The 17,208-nt window shown below is 46.5% G+C and overlaps 1 long non-coding RNA gene across 1 annotated transcript in view; it reads left to right on the top strand.

Moving 5' to 3' along the window:
- The window catches only part of LOC142590551 (uncharacterized), a 39,435-nt gene extending 24,765 nt beyond the window's left edge, over positions 1-14,670 (top strand). The window contains exons 3-4 of the long non-coding RNA XR_012830175.1: positions 8,504-8,635; positions 14,175-14,670. This is a non-coding gene — a long non-coding RNA (uncharacterized LOC142590551). The remainder of the gene's footprint in view (positions 1-8,503; positions 8,636-14,174) is intronic.
- The last annotated feature ends 2,538 nt before the right edge of the window (positions 14,671-17,208 follow it).

The raw sequence follows: 17,208 nt of genomic DNA, 5'->3' as shown, positions 1-17,208 counted from the left end.
TGTTGCGAGACCAGAACGTTAACCCACTGTCGCCTTAAATACGTAGCGTCTCGTTAAGGTTTACTGCGGTGCGCGTATGTGCGCGTTTGTACAGCGATCGCTTGAGTGAGAACATGCGGAGCTTCTTTGTGCGCCGTATCTGCTAGCTGCCGCGTACGTGGTGCCAATCCCCAAGCTCGTACGAGTGCGGGCAGTAAGTCGCTTACTAAGCGTGAACTGTGAAGATTGGCCGGTACGCCCCATGCTTTCAACTCTCTTCGCGCCCAGGCAGTTGATTATGCAGACAGTGCGCGATTACGGCGCGTAGCCGCGTATCTGGGCACGCCTGGTCGGCGGGCGACAAATATCCGCAGCGCGTTTCCCTTATTAAAAGAGTGTTGTGAGCTTCCAATGGCAGAACAGGTCAACGCCGCACGAGCTGCCAATTAGAGTAATTGAGATGGCTGTGCTATGTCTTTGAGAAACTCTCTATTGTTAGAGTACTGATCGGCGGCAACCGGTGTTCTGCCTGGGTTCAGATTAGTGGATACGCCATCACGTGACCGTCGGAGACCGGAGTAGGCCAGTGCTGCACTGCACGCCGGCTATCGGCGTGCAGAAACGTATGAGCTTGGCCTGGTGAGCCTTATCAATTGACGCGATAGCTTTGGCAGTGATAGGTAATACGGCCGGGTCGCTCAGTGGCGGCATTCGTTGCTGAGGCCGCCCCTACGCCTGCCGTGCAACTACTATGCCATATCAATATAGCATAATAATATATATATATATATATATATATTGTCACCGACAAAGCCACAAAAGACTTCGGTCGACGCTAGAGATCTTTTATATCTATCGCTGTCCTGGCACCTTCGTCGTTCTCATCTTCTCGGAGCCACCCAACGTGCCTAGCATGTGGCACCGACTTGCACCGAGTGGCTGTCAGCTGTGTCGAGGTCGTGGCATTACCCCCCTCCCTAGAAGCATCGTCTCGATGCGGAACATTGACGCACTGGAGATAGCGACGGTGATACTGTTAAGACAGACGCAGATGGTGAGAGAGGTGCGGAGCTTTGCGTTCAGCGGGAGTGGTATAACTTCAATCTAGAGACGTGAACGACATCGGACAGGCCTGGGCGTCGGGGACGGCGAGTGGTGCCTTCTCCTTCAGGAATCACTTCGTATGTGACGTCGCCGAGTCGTTGAACGATCCTATAAGGTCCAAAGTAGCGGCGCAAAAGTTTCTCCGAGAGACCACGCTGGCGGATCGGTGTCCACACCCATACTTTGTCACCGGGTTGATAAGTGACGTCGCGGTGACGAAGATTGTACCGGTCGGCGTCGTTGTGTTGTTGGTGGCGGATACGCATTCGTGCGAGCTGGCGTGCCTCTTCGGCACATCGAGGGAATTCCGCAGCATCAGTGACAACATTAGAACAGTAGGTGGGTAGAAGCATTGCTTCCAACGTTGTAACAGCTTCCCGGCCGTTCACTAAGCGAAAAGGGGTGAAGCCGGTAGTTTCTTGAACGGCAGTATTATATGCTGATGAAGGCCCCTCGCCTTCGCTCAGGGGGTCCGCGAGCCGCGACCAGCACGACAAAGGACCAAAGGGGCAAGGAACAAAAACCGCTTTAATTTACGATAGAATGTAACGCTCAAAATTACCGCAGCCTCGCGGCCAATAGCAGAAATGAACAAGGCAAAGAATCAAGTAGCAAAGCAGCAAAAAGCAGCAAAAGCAAAGAAGCAAGCAGCAAAACAGCGGGGCAACAAAATATACAGGTCAAAGGGAGCGACGAAAGAACGGCCGCTACAAACCATCAACCAACATAATCTTTCGGGCGATAACAGAATGCATAAAGCGCAGAAAGCAAGCAAGCACTGAACCAGGCGCGCAGATAGTCCCAAAAGCGAACAACAAGAGCACTCTCTCATGCAGACACAATACAAAGACGCTTTTCCCCTGCCCTGCAGCACGCTCGGAAAGAAGCCTAGACGGGCCACGCCCCACCAGCGCCTCCCCAGGCCCGCGCCCCGCAAAAAGCCCCGAGTGCCGTCTTCGCTGCCTTCTTATCGGGCAGCTCCCTTCCCGGCAGTCCCCGCGCGAGTTCTTACGATAACGCGATCGGTGCGCATGCTCCATGCGACGAGTGCCGTTGTGGCGCGCGTTTCAAAGGCTTCCCCCGTGCGCGCTACAGAGAGGGCCTAAGGGCCCGACAATGCAAACGTAACGTATGGGAGAACGTCGTCCCAGTTTTTGTGGTCGACGTCAACATACATGGAAATCATATCAGCGATCGTTTTGTTTAGCCTTTCTGTGAGCCCATTCGTCTGGGGATGGTAAGCAGTGGCTTTGCGGTGAACTGTACCACTGAGAAGCATGATATCTTCTGTGAGCTGCGCTGTAAATGATGTGCCCCGGTCGGTTATAACCACTGTTGGAGCACCGTGGCGGAGTACGATACCATGTACAAAGAAGGTAGCAATATCATTAGCAGTGCCTCGTGGGAGTGCTCGGGTTTCAATGTAACGTGTAAGGTAGCCTGTGGCAACAGCAATCCAACGGTTACCAGCCCTCGACGTGGGGAATGGCCCAAGCAAATCTATGCCAACCTGCTGAAAAGGGATCCGCGGAGGATCCACGGGATGGAGAAGGCCAGCCGGACGCGCGGGTGGTGTCTTGCGTCTCTGGCAGTCGCGGCATGTCTTCACGTATTGCTTTACGTCACGGCGAAGATTAGGCCAGAAGTACTTTTGGCGTATGCGTGAAAACGTCCGTGCGAATCCCAAGTGGCCCGAAGATGGCTCGTCGTGAGTGGCCCGCAGGATATCGTCACGCAGTGAAGACGGCACTACAAGAAGGCAGGCGGTTGCAGTCGAGTGAAAACCCAGTTTGTAGAGAACGCCATCTCGGAGAAAAAACGAGGATAATTTGCGGATGAACATACGAGGTGGCTCTGGTAGACGGTTCTCAAGGTAGTCGATGAGAGGCCGGAGTTCCGAATCATCGCGCTGTTGCTTGCTGATGTCTGATACTGTGATAATGGACAGAAATGCGTCCTCTTCATCAAAGTCGTATGGCGACGGTTGAAGTGGAGCACGTGACAGGCAGTCGGCGTCGGTGTGTTTACGCTCGGACTTGAACGCTATCGTCATATCGTATTCTCGCAAGCGAAGACTCCAGCGTGCAAGACGGCCACATGGATCCTTGAGATTGGCGAGCCAGCACAATGAATGGTGATCTGTCACAACTCGAAATGATCGGCCGTACAAATATGGTCGGAACTTAGCAATTGCCCACACAACGGCCAAGCATTCCTTCTCCGTAGTGGAATAGTTCCTTTCAGCTGGAGACAAAGTGCGGCTTGCGTACGCAATGACGCGCTCGGCTCCATCTTGCCACTGTACGAGGACGGCACCAAGGCCAACGTTGCTGGCATCCGTGTGCAACTCGGTGTCACTGTCTTCGTCAAAGTGTCCTAGAACAGGAGGTGTGTGCAGACGTTTCTGGAGTTCACAGAAGGCCTCTTGTTGGTCCTGCTCCCACACAAACGGAACATTATCCTTAGTCAACCCTTGCAACGGTTCGGCTATTCGTGAAAAGTTGGCCACGAAGCGTCGATAATATGCGCAAAGCCCTAGAAAACGGCGGAGTTCGTGTTTGTTCGAAGGTGTTGGAAACGAAGCAACAGCAATGGTTTTGTCGGGATCTGGTCGACTGCCCTCGTAGCTGACGACATGGCCTAAAGATTTGAGTTCGTCATACCCGAAATGGCATTTTTCAGGCTTTAAAGACAGGCCAGCAGTACGAATTGCGTCTAGAACTGCGTGTAAGCGCTGGAGGTGCTGCTCAAAAGTTTCTGAAAAGACAACGATATCATCTAAATAGACAAGGCATGACTGCCACTTGAGACCTGATAGAACCGTGTCCATCATGCGCTGAAAAGTAGCAGGCGCAGAGCACAATCCGAACGGAAGGACCTTGAATTCGTAAAGTCCGTCAGGCGTAATAAATGCGGTTTTCTCACGGTCACGCTCATCAACCTCTATTTGCCAGTAGCCGCTGCGAAGGTCCATCGATGAGAAGTATCGAGCATTTCGAAGGCGGTCCAAAGAGTCGTCGATGCGGGGAAGGGGATAAACGTCCTTCTTCGTAACGTTGTTAAGCTTGCGATAGTCAACGCAAGAACTCAGTGTGCCGTCTTTCTTTTTCACCAGAACCACAGGTGACGCCCATGGACTGGTGGAGGGCTGTATGATATCGTCGGTAAGCATTTGTTGGACTTGATTTCGGATGGCGTCTTGCTCTTTACGAGAAACACGGTAAGCAGGTTGGCGCACGGGTCTTTCATTGGGATTTGTAATAATTCTGCGTTTCGCAATAGGCGTTTGGTTGACCTTCGATGTTGAAGCAAAACATCCGCAAAAGACTGTACAAGGCTTCGAATGCTAGCCTGTTGTTGACCCGATAATTTAGAATTCACATCAATATTGCTGTTGGCTGGTACGTCACAGTTAGAATCTCCATCAGTTTTCCCTACAGTTAAACAAGCGGGAAAATCACTGACTGGCTCCAGATAGGCGATGGCAGTTCGTGGGGCGAAGTGCTGGTATTCACGACTGAAATTGGTCACTAAAATCTGAGCAGTCCGTGACGACAGCTGCAAGATGCCGCGGGCTACGCAAACCTGTCGAGCCAACAAGACTGACAGATTGCCTTCAGCGATTCCGAGATGGGGAGGATCATCGTCTGTTTCTACGGTGATCAATGCAGTACTCCGAGGTGGTAAAGTAGCACAGTCACCCGAAACGCGTAACACCGTGGACTGTGGGTGGTAGTCGTCCGAAATAGTTGCGTGTTCGCTGGAAAATGTGACAAGCAACTCGCGAAGGTTTATGATTGCGCCGTACTCCCGAAGAAATTCCATGCCGAGTATGACCTCCCTAGAGCACTCTTCCAGTATAATAAATGAACCGACAAATGTGACCTCACGAATTTGTACCCTCGCAGTGCATTTGCCGATCGGCGTGAGGACATGACCGCCGGCTGTACGGAGCTTAGGTCCTGGCCACGGTGTCGTCACCTTGCGAAGTGCCGTAACCAGTTGTCCGCTCATGACAGAATAATCGGCGCCAGTATCGACAAGAGCGGTTACCGGGTGGTTATCGACAGAAACGAGTATGTCGGCTGAAACAGTCTCACGGTTTTCGAAGGAAGGTGTCGAAGGTACGCAGTCGTCGTTGTCTTCGTCGTTATCGTCGTCGTCGGGGTGTCGCAGCGGAGGATCTTTCGAAGTGCGTTGGACAGCGGCCCCACCTCCGGAGGTCGCTGTTCTCAGTTTCCCCGACTTGGGCTCGTGGGCCGGTTGCCCACAGAAGTGGAGAACGTAGTGTAGCGGCTAGGTGACGCCGATCGTCGAGGAGGTGGTGATCGTGACTGGCGCCTCTGCGGAGACGGAGATCGGGTCGTTGGCAGGGACTGTTCAACCGGTGGGAACTGCGCGTACGGCGACGAAGGTTGACTGGCCAGATATTGCTGGATTTCTCTCGGACGTTCTCCCTCACGTGGGCGACGAGTGCCAGGGTGATAGCCCTGGAGTCCAATTCTTCGGTAGTAGCAGGCACGGTACAAGTGGCCCGCTTCGCCACAGTGGAAGCAGAGTGACTGATAGTCAGGTGTGCGCCACACGTCTGACTTTCGCGTATTGATTCGGGGGCTCGTGGGCCCGTACATATTTGTACGTGAACCTTGGCCCGGGAAGTGGCACAGCGGTTCTTCAGAAGAAGGCGGGTTACGGTGGTTCCCGGGTTGCGCAGGTAGAATCACTGTTTGCGCATAAGTCAGTACGGGGGCGGCTTCAGGTCTGGTTTGCACGAATGGCTGTGCTGCCTGGCGAACTTCTTCGCGGACGATATCTGTGAGGGATGTTACGGTCGGTTGAAATCGCACTCCCTGTAGCCGGTCGAGCTCCTCACGCACGACACTACGCACAAGCTCTCGAAGCGCATCGGTGTAATAGGGTAACGAGAGACAAGATGCTGATCCCAGGTTGATTTGGCGATCGTAGACCGAGGAGCGTTGTTGAAGGGCTCGCTCCATTGTTGTCGCCTCACTGACGAACTCAGCTACTCTAGCTGGAGGCCTTCGCATCAGTCCAGCAAACAGCTGTTCTTTTACCGCACGCATCAGTAGGCGTACTTTCTTCGCTTCTGTCATGCCAGGGTCAGCACGCTTGAAAAGCCGCGACATGTCTTCTACGAACATGGCTACGCTTTCGTAAGGCCTTTGAACCCTATTCTGAAGGGCTTGCTCTGCTCGCTCTTTTCTTGTGGGGCTGCTGTACGTATCGCGTATCTGCCGTTGAAATTCTTGCCAGGTGGTGATGGATGGCTCGTGGTTAGCGAACCATGTTCGGGCAGAGTCCTCTAGGGCGAAGTACACGTTCCTTAACTTTTTCTGCTCGTCCCAATAATTGACGTCAGCCACACGATCGAAGTCGTCGAGCCAGTCTTCCACGTCCTCAAAAGGCTCACCATGGAACGGCCACGGCCAGCGTGGGGTGTGGAGAACCAGCGACGCAGGAGGCTGTCCCGTACCGTACGTCTCCTGTGTCTCGGACATCCTCGGCAGATCTTGCAGGCCGTATTCCGGAGGCAGTCTTTGAAGCCGTCGGCTTTTGCGTAGGTTGTCCGCTCCCTGATCCTGGGGGTCAGAGTACATAGACGCGTACCCCGCACCTCCACCAGTTTGTCACAGAGAAAGCCACACAAGACTTCCGTTGACGCTAGAGATCTTTTATATCTATCGATGTCCTGGCACCTTCGTCGTTCTCTTCTTCTCGGAGCCACCCAACGTGCCTAGCATGTGGCACCGACTTGCACCGAGTGGCTGTCAGCTGTGTCGTGGTCGTGGCAATATATATATATATATATATATATATATATATGTTTAGCATACCAATATAGCAAATGCCTCGACTCGTTTGTTGTTTAATTCTTGTACGGCTGCGCCATTGGGCGCAAATATACAGTTTTAATTTCGAGGTGCCAAATTCACCCAAAGAAGTTGCGATCTTCTACTCGAGATCATGGCACACTTCAAAGCGCCATCATATATATCACGAGTATTACTAACAACACAATTTCTGCTGCTAGTAAATAATATGGCTGGCCGATCAACCCATATCTGTAAGTAAAATGTGCTTTAGGTTGCCATTGTCTATTGTAAAGAGAGATACTATTTTGACATTCAATGTCAGTGACAGGCTAATTATGCATCCTTTTTGTCTGAATTAATTTATCCCCAAAGCCATTCATTTTAGGCGGCCAGTAAACATTTCATGGCTGAAGTGCATAAGTGCATGAGTTGCGCAAAGGCAAAGTTTGTAAACAACAAAACCATCAAGAAATAAATTTTGGCAAGCTTAATTTAACGATAATGTAGGCTGAATAACATAAAAATCTCAACGTAGCAGCGGAAGTAATCCAGTATTAACTTGCGGCCAGCTGGTGTGTGTACTGTGTGATCATTGTAACATATAATTTCTCTCCTGTGCTTCAAGACTGCGGCCGTTGCATTGTCAGCTTTGAGGATGAAGTAGTTTCATAGCCAGACATGAGATGCCTTCCAGCAGTGCCCTTTTCAACAAGAGTGGCTTTAGTATGCTCTTACCTATAGTTTATTTTTTTTACCCTCTGTGTTTGACGTGCAATGGCTAGTTTAATGGCTTCGTTTAGAGTGATTGCTGTGACACCTGTTCCATGAGACAGAACATATAGATTGCCCCATGTAACTTTAGCCAAACATTAAAAATGTGAGAATGCTACGTAGCTGGACAGAAACAAGGTAATGTTGTTTGCGTCGCTCGGAGACACTCAGAATCCTTGCATTCGTCCTAATTGCAGAACTAGTCTGCATAATCAACTTTTCAATTATTATAATTAGTTCAAAAGTCTCAATGATAAAATTGTAGAGCCACATGAAAAACTCCCAGTATAGCTTTCTGTGGCTCAATATGTGCTACATGATGTGTTCCTCCGAGCATGAAAGAAGCCTGACAATACCCGCGAAGTGCCTCGTGTGGCCAGTCACGCGGCAATTTCGCATGTATTCATGGGCTTGCCATGTGTACACATGCCCTGTATAGGCGTGTGTGTTCCAGTAAGAAAATAAAAATATTCAAGCAGCCCAGGCACGTGATGTGTTTCAGGACAAGTGTGTCATGTAAAGTAGTATGTGGCAATAAAATAAAAAAACTACAATTTGTACATAGTAGAGGCGTGCTGGTGTGTGCGTCAGCAGAACGAAAACCTCATACAAGTTTATCAAACTATTCATTAGGTTGGTTCCTCTCACATCATTCTCACTGTTCTCTATCACATTATTATTGCGAAAATGTGCTCTCTAGTATGGCATGGTTAAAAGCACTGTTCAATTACATCATTTGCCTTCACCTTCACATTCACTGAAACATAGAGAGGAATTGTTAAACTTTTCCTTTGCTTCTCCGACCTTCATCTTAGGTCCTTCTCACGTTTGCTCAGCTCTTTAAAAAAGAACATCATAGACACTTTTCCGGGTTTACAAGCAGCTTGACCACGTTGTACCAGACTGTTGAGATGTCGAAGTGGTCGGATTGTCTGTAGGGGTATCCGGTAAGAGCAACTTTCTTGTGTGATGAATTATGCTTAATAGAAAATGGATTAAGTCACCCTTTTAGCAGAATCGTTGTTTTCCAGGTATATGTCATTTAGTTTGGGTCGAAAGAACTGCAGTTTAATTTAGGAGTTGCTCATTTACTAAGTGCACTGTTTGTTGTAATGAGACGCATTTAAATTAGACAGCTTAGTGTTTGGCCTTCAGCTGAAGGTAGTATTCGCAATTTGCATGCCCATAACGCAACAGTAAGACAAATGTAGAAAATAAGTGATAAAACAACGCTTTCATGTGGCAAAATTTGCACATGAGGAAATTGTTTGATGCAATTCCTAGGATAGTAACTAAAGATATAAAAAATGTGCTTATATTTTAGGCAGTACCTATGCTTCAGATGCATGGCCTTTAACAGCCATGTGCGCTAGCAGTTCATTATCTAACACTATAAATCTATTTGCCTTATTCATGTCCAACTGCTCTGAATTCGAAAATTTTCATTGATGGCACTATGAAAGTTTTGGGAATGTCTTGAGTCAATGTCAGAATTAAATCTACACTTGTAGCCGTCCTATGTGTGATAACAAATTTTCCAACCGAGTGACCATATGCATTATGCTAAACGTGCGTGTTACAAAAGTCACCTATATTTCCATTGTAGACATGCATAAAGTGTGTGTACACATCTTGAAGCCATAGACCACGCCATCTTAATCAGGGGTGTCACTGTGGGAAATTAGGTATTTTTCTAAAGCATTGTCAAGAATTCGCAGTCCGTTAAGGCTTAGTGAAGCAAAGACAAAGATATTGTTGAAGACAAAATTGATGATGGCAAAAGAAAAGAAGGGCAGGGAAGTGGACGAAAGCTGAACTCGCAGCTGATGGGAGCTGCATTCACATCAGCATGATGCATGCAGTGTTTGATTGAGTGACAGCAACAGCTCACTTCTTGTTCAGTTTGTTGCTCATTTGAGTGTGTGTACTATGACTGGTCCTGTAAGTGTTAGGCAGCGGCACTCATGGCCTTGGTGCTGGATGCAACACATCTTTCTAGCCACAGGTGTCATATATTATGTGAACTTTTCCTTTCGACTCATGTAACCTGCAATGGTTCCACTGCAATGGTTCGAACAAAGGGCTGTGGTACTCTAAGGGCCTACTATTCAAGTAGTATCCAGTCTGCCCAGGAACTGCAGCCTTAGAAAAATGAATTGTGGTACGCTGCACCACATTCACACACAATAAACTTTAGTTCGTAGGCATTTGTACACAGTGCTTAAGAAGGCTTGGGCAACTGGCTGTGTTTTCGTGAACGGAACATCTACATACATCAAGACCCTACTGAGAAGCCACTATCCTTTGCAGTCAGTGCAATAGTCCATAAACGTATGGAATTTACATGAACCATGCTTTTCTGCCACTTTCTATGTTGTTTTTGTAGTCCTGCCTTGATAGCAGCGAGACACTTGAGGCCGGCTGAAGAGACAGTGGTAGCCTAGTAGCTGGCCTTGCCAAGTTATCATTGTGATTTAATAAAAGCCAACCTGCCTTCGCCACAGCTGAACGGATTCATCAAAAGGCATAACATTATTGAAAAGGTTAGAACGACCTCCAAAGTAGTTTGTGGGTTTTATCTTAACTGTCCCCTGTCCGCTAAGATGAAATCATCTCAGCTTTTGTGAAGCCATGCTCAGGTTGGAAATTACAAAGTTGTGTGGGTAACGAAAACCACCATTGCTTCAGCTAGCTGGGGAGGTATTCTCCACTGTCCATTTCGGCCGCTGCTGATTGGCTGGGGCCTCTTGTCTTCTCATCTCTCGCACAGCTGCAGCCAATTAGCAGCAGCCGAAATGGACAGTCCACTAGATTGATTCTTGCAGAATACCCCCCCCCCCCCCTTGACGTGCCTTTATGACATCAAAGCAGAAGTGAAAGAGATGACAAAGGTAAGGTTTGTGGACCAAGGGCCCTTGACGGTAATCATGTAGGTTCCAGGGCTATTGCACTCAATAAGAAAATGTGTTACCGATACAGTGTGAACATATTCTTAATGTTGCAGAACAAGCTGACACCATCTGTCTAGTACTACACAAGCACGTGCACAGAAAAGGGATGCCTATTGGCCTTCGGGGCCACCACTGGAGAGATCGACTGCTATCTCTATGGCATCGAATGTGACATCACATGACTCGAGCCTAAGCCTTTGCTGTAGATCCCTGGCTGGGAAATTGAAGCATTGATTGGTAGAATGTAAATAATGTTTAATTGCCGAGGCAGCAATTTAGTTCGCCAGTCTTACAGCATAGTTTACTGCTCAATTCCGCAGTGCCCGATGTATTCGACGAAGACTGGAGTGAGTTCTCATGCACACCGCAAGTTCAAGCTGCCACTAGATGCTTAGCTCATAATGTCTCTGACAACAAAGTAATATGGTCATCGAAGGAGTCTTGCAAGCAATGCACACAGGGCTCGTAGCGTGCTCACTTTGTATGACATCAGTCAATACACCCTGTGCAGAGATGCTTGCGGACGTGCGCCAGAAGTGTGCTTTGAAGAGACAAAATATAAGCTGTTGAAGGTCCACATATAACAGACTGATAATAAATCATCGTTCATTGATAATTCTCGCAAACGGGGCAAGTCGCACTCCCTGTGACGATTGCTGTGAAAACAGTGCTGCTATTGCGACAAAATTGCCTATAGCGGTTCTGTGAGAAATCGGACCAACGAATATAAAAGCATCAAGTTTCTACAATAAAAGCCGTCATTGTTCTACGCACAAGACTGGTAAGAACTAGGTTGTTCGTAACCAATACGCCCACAAGCAACTCCTAAACCAAAGGTTAATTTGGAAGTAACCGTGATTAAACTGCGGTCATGATTAAACCACTGGTTGAACTAATTAACACTTCGCAGCCGTAATCGCACAATGTTGCTTTTTACGCCACGGAAAGATTCCAGCAGATGGGCGTCACAATGTCTCTTCCAGGACAATACAGGCACAGGATGCCAGCAAGCACGGACTAAAGATTTTTCTATGTTCATGTGACGTAGTCTACCACATCTCTTGTTCTTGGCGGCAGAGTCATATTGGGGTAACAATTTCCTTCCTAGATATTCATCGCAGAGAGCACTGCAGCCAGGTAAAGTTAGTTTCTTGTTCACACCTTGCCGCAGATGTATACAGGACCCAATTTCCTGGACACATTAACTGCGCTCAAGAAACAGAGAGGAACCTAAGAAAAGCTTCATTCCGTATGGTTTCACCCGCAATGCCAGGTGTTAGTCACGGTTTTAAAAATTTCGACAAACTGTGAAACATTCTTGGAAGTCTTTATACATATCAGCTTGACACAGATCCTGGCTGAGTATGGGTGCATGTGCTGTGGCTTCTATTTTAGTCTATGGTTTAATATGCCATTTTCTATTTGAGTGTGTTCTAGTTGCAAGGAAGTCGCAGCTATATTTTAATTTCAGTGACCCTTTATGTGACGTGACACATTTCCTTCACGCGTTGAAACCGTGCTCATTTGTTCAAACGCATGCCTGTTTTTCAGCGTAATAAAGAAGTCTAGGTCTCAACAAGGCGCAAAGTGCGGCTTGTGTATTTTCGCCATTCCGACTGAGAGAGGCGAAAAGTAAGAAATTGTCGAACGCTTTCATAATTTTTCTGCGTTACGTACCAAATTTCTTAATAGTCAAAAATGTCGAACTGCGCTTTTAAAGGGGCCTTCAGAGGGGCCCAATCCGTGCCTGTCATGTTTTCTAGTGCAGCTGAGCACGAATGGAGCCTGCACACCCTGTTCTAGAGGTAATCTGCTGCATGTGAAAAGACTGGATATGCTGACATACCGTGACATTACGTGCACAGTCTTCCCTCGTGTTTAGTACTGGAGGTTGCATAATCTAACGTTTCAGATGCTTAAGTGGAAGTTGCTTAATGTATAGTTTCAGAGATGCATTAAAGCGAGAGACAGACAAAGCATTCACACCCGCTGCCGGCACTTTTCATGATAGCGTCGTCCTACTGCATGCTACAGTATCAGTGAGGGCAGAGTGGATGCAACAGCAGAGCTGGGTTCGCTTCATACTGCCTATGTGAAGGTACCAGTGACGCAACGTGAAACCGTATTTTTGTTCGCGGAATCTCAAATTCAAATGTTTTTCTCATTCAAGTTTGCTTTCTCGGACTGCGCCCCCTTCCATACGAAAGCCATCCATTTGGAAATGCATATTTTGACTAAAAGGTGGAATTTCTGCACAACAAAAGCAAGTGCTGATTTTAGAGACTTCGTTATGTCGGGTTTTTACTGTACGTACCTCCCGAAAAAGGAAACACTATCTGCTCACATCGCCGTGCCCGCCCGTGTAGGAATACGCTTAATTTTAGTTGGCTACAATTCTTATTGCTGTAGCAGCCATCATGTCTCCACCGAGAGACATTTTGTTGGCTACCCGGAAACCTCATAGAAAAGCTGTATTTAGTCTATGTATGTTCGGTACTTGAAAAAGCATGTGTTTGCTAGGACCCCTATGTCTTGAGTTGGCTGGCGTGCTTGACAAGGTTCTAGATGTGACAGTTTTATATGTCGTAGGAAGCCATACTAAAAGGCTTGGTCTTACTGTGAGTGAGGGTGAGCTAAAAGACTAGAAAATAGGTTCAATAAAAATTATGTCACAGCATATACTGTCGTACGTTAACAGAAAGATATCACACTAAGAAAATTTATTAATGTTCTCTTACTTATAGGTGATACCCTACATTGTGTTTTTTCCTTGGACCGTAAGAGGTTCAAATGTTCCGCCTGCAAATGCTTGCATAGTGGCCAGTGATAATTCCCTCCCAGCTTTGGCTCTTTCATTTCAGTGTAAGTTACATTGGACAAAATGTACACCCCCGAAAGCAATGTCAGTACAGGCGAAGCAGGTTGTAATTAACTACAAGATAAGGATTTTGGAGAAGCAAAAGTGGCCTGTGCAATAAAACTATGCATTAATGTCCATTTTTGTCCTTTCAAACAATCAATTGTGGTATAGAGCCACAGAGCGAAGTAACTAAATGTGTGCTTACCTAAGTATTGCTCTCATTAGCATCTTGATTGTGACTAATTAGCTGCCAAAAGAGTTTGTGTTTTCTGTCTTTTGTCTTGTTCTTCTCCTGGTTAAGATGCACTTTTTCTTTTGTGTACTTTCGTTTGGGTTGTCATAGCTATATAATGTAGATATGTCACCAATAATGCCATCTGGAAGTTATTCGTTTTGGTATTTCTCGTTCCCTGTCCTTCGTTAAATTTGTGTGCTAAAGTCAATTGAACACCAACCAGTATAAACCTGTGTAATGTTGAATTCGTTTAGTTGTTTTAGCATGAATTATCTGACTGGGTATGTGCCCAAATAAACAATTACATTATGAAAAGAAAGTTCATCAGAACACATCAATCGTGTTAATTATAATTACCCTATTGCAACTGCAGAACCCACATATTCTGGCATGTAGATTGAAATAGAACTAATCTTTTTTTTATTCTTACTTTCGAACAGGTGACAGAAATGCTAATGACAAAGGAAGTTCACACAAAAAATGGCATGGTGCGCTCTGCCCAGACTGTTAATCTGTTTTTGCAACAGACAAGCAATTAAACGTACAGGAACGCTTTGTGAAAGGCATGAAACCACATAAAGGGGCAGAGGGCAGTCACGCACAAATGTGCCCTGGTTGTAGTTTGTCAAAAAGCATGCCATTTCCTTGTAACTTCAGATAAGAGGTGCTACACAGACACATTTCTGTTTTAATGTTATATTATGGGATTTGTTTACTTTCTGGGTTGGTGGTTGCTGCTGTTGTTTACACATTGCACTTGTGCAATTTAGGTCTTCATCTGCACTACTTGCAATGTATCTAGCCTAATGGTCACATTAAAGTGGTACTCAATAGTGAAGGCGCTCAGTCAAATATAGACTTGTCAGGTCTACATATGGTTTTCTTCATGGCAAAGGAATAAAAGGTACCGTGTTTCTATCAGAAGGAAGAAACTGAGACTGGTGTTTCTTTGTGCATGTAAAGCTAGGCTTAGGTGCGTTACCATTTCTGCATAATTGCAACAGCTTATTTTGCGCTGTTTTGTTGTAATCACACTTTGACTTAGCCACTTAAGTATAAAGAAAACAGGTGCAAAGTAATGAATTGCAGGGGATTTAACTTAATGGTTTGATTCTTTCTACCTTCTTCGCCTGGCAATGTTTCTGCTTTATTGGAGAACCACAAGTACAAAAGCATGTTTTGACCAAATAGGCCTATGTTTGCGAGGCGTTTTTTGCACCATTATAACGTGACCAAAGCACTGTATAGCCGTTCGGTTATACAAAATCTGGTGTAATGACGCCAAGATAACTTAGCGCAGCAAGGTATGAACACATATGACGTAAGCACTGACTCTCACCTCGTGCTTTAAAATAAGGAAACAGGCATTATTTAATAACATGGGGAGACATGATGTAATGTTATGTGTTAAAAACATTTCGTGACGTGCAACACATGAATCTTTAATGCATTTTTCATTATTTTTAAATGTTGCAAGCCACAATTACCTCGCAGGTTTTCTGGCCATTATACCTGGCTACAACGCTCGTTTTGTGGAACATGGGGGCGCAGCCACATTTTTTTGCAATGTTAAACAATGTATGAGGGAGAGTTGTTTCTCACAGATAACTCATACTTCCTCTATCTTCTAATTTCCCATTATTTGAGTATCCAATCTGTCCGATGTAGGCACGAGCTTATGATGGCAGCAGACTGTACGAAATGCTTGTGGCCTAGTCTACCAGGTGCATATTCTGCTCCAAGCTACAACCAGCAATTGTTATTTTTGGTTCAGCATTTTGTTGTCGCGGCACAAACCCTCCTTATAAGAGCTTGAGCAGAAATCATTTGTGCAATTAAATTACGCATTAGCATGGAATATAATGGACATTGATGAGTGAAGTAAAAATAATGGTCGCCACTTTGTATGCTATTGTGTTTTTCAAGTGTAATAATGTAGCTGGTCTCCGTGGGCAAAAAAATGTTTTCTCTATGAAGCAGGTGAAGGGAGGTTTGCTCAGATGTGAGAAAAAGAACTGAGGAAAAGAAAACAAATTCAATCGATGTTGCCTGTGTGTGACACAATTCTCAGGTGTTGCACTATGCAATGGTCGTTGTGTACACTCTGCCTTTGTCATCCGGTCATGCCTGCGTTGTATCGACACGCATTGTAATTATTTGAGATTGAGGCTAATGAAATTATTTGTGTGCAACAACTCTCATCCGCTCGTTCTGATGCACTGCAAGATACGTGGGTTCATTTCTGCGTTCTTCAAAACACATTGTAACCAGAAATTATGACCAGGCAGTACATGGGATAAGCGTTGGCGGATTCACACACAAAAAAACAAGTAGTTCTCAGTTACATTGGATGAAGAATTTGTTTTTGAATGAATGAAGTCACTCCATGCCACTACTTGTTGTATGTGATGTCATTTTTCTTATTAAAGCTAGAGTTAAGATTAGGCGCTTATGTTCTGCGTGGCTTTGTCTTCGCTTGCTTCTGTGCTGCCATTACGCCAGGAAAAATCCATGACAGGAGCTGCCAGTCCATGTAGTTATACCACATTACGCACAGTACAGCTGGCGGCCTGAATGTGACGAGTCCGAAGTTGCAGTAAGAACTTCAGCCGAGTAGTATTTTGGGCCAGTTGTGATGCATATTAGAGTATGACGAAGCGCTATAGATGGGCCAATGGCAGGTCAGAATGACAGGACAAGCGCTATTGTATAGAGAGGCTGAAGCCATTAGCTGAAACAGCATTGAAGCGAATCACGCAATGTTTCCCTAACGCAGAATCTGAGACCGAGCTAGCCGGTGTTCCACTTTGTTTTATTCCACGCTGTACACCAACACGGATCCCCCTGAAGCTCTGCTCAATCGCCGCTGCCGGAGCCCGTGCCCATTCTGGCTTTCAATGCTGGCATTAGGACTGTACGCGGACAATTTATCATTCCAGCTGAGCAGCTGAGTGCTTCCTAAACTGTGGTGCGTACACCGATATCAGTCGAAGCGAGGCAAACGTGAATTTACCTTAAGCGCCCACAAACCCCTCGAGATTTACCAGTTTTACGTCGGTCTCAACTAGGGCAATTGGAACCTTTTTGTGTCGTATCGTGCACGACCGAGGAGCGGCACCGGTAACCCCGCGCATGACGTTCCGCATTGGGCAAGCGTTGTCACATGCCTTGTATTTTCTAGCGCGCCGCACGTTCTGCGCCAGAACAATTGACTCGCGTGTTTGTTGCGCCATGTCGCCCCCGCGAAATTTTAGAACGTCTAACTTCCTTGAAGGTGGCGCGCGACACATAACCTTGGTATGGTTTTAAACGGATGAAATTTGGTCGAAACTGCCACTGTAAGAAAGAAGTGTGGAAATTACTTGGCGAGAAAAACTGGATACAACACATTTAGATATAGTATCTTCTTGAAAGTTTTTAGCCAAACCTTTGCTACCTCTGGAAAAGGCTTCTGCACCTTGTTGAACTGGTAAT

This window comes from Dermacentor variabilis, chromosome 8 (genome assembly GCF_050947875.1).
Source record: "Dermacentor variabilis isolate Ectoservices chromosome 8, ASM5094787v1, whole genome shotgun sequence".
Lineage (NCBI taxonomy): Eukaryota > Metazoa > Arthropoda > Arachnida > Ixodida > Ixodidae > Dermacentor > Dermacentor variabilis.
Note: the sequence above shows the minus strand (reverse complement) of the source record. Positions and strands in the feature narration are given on the sequence as shown.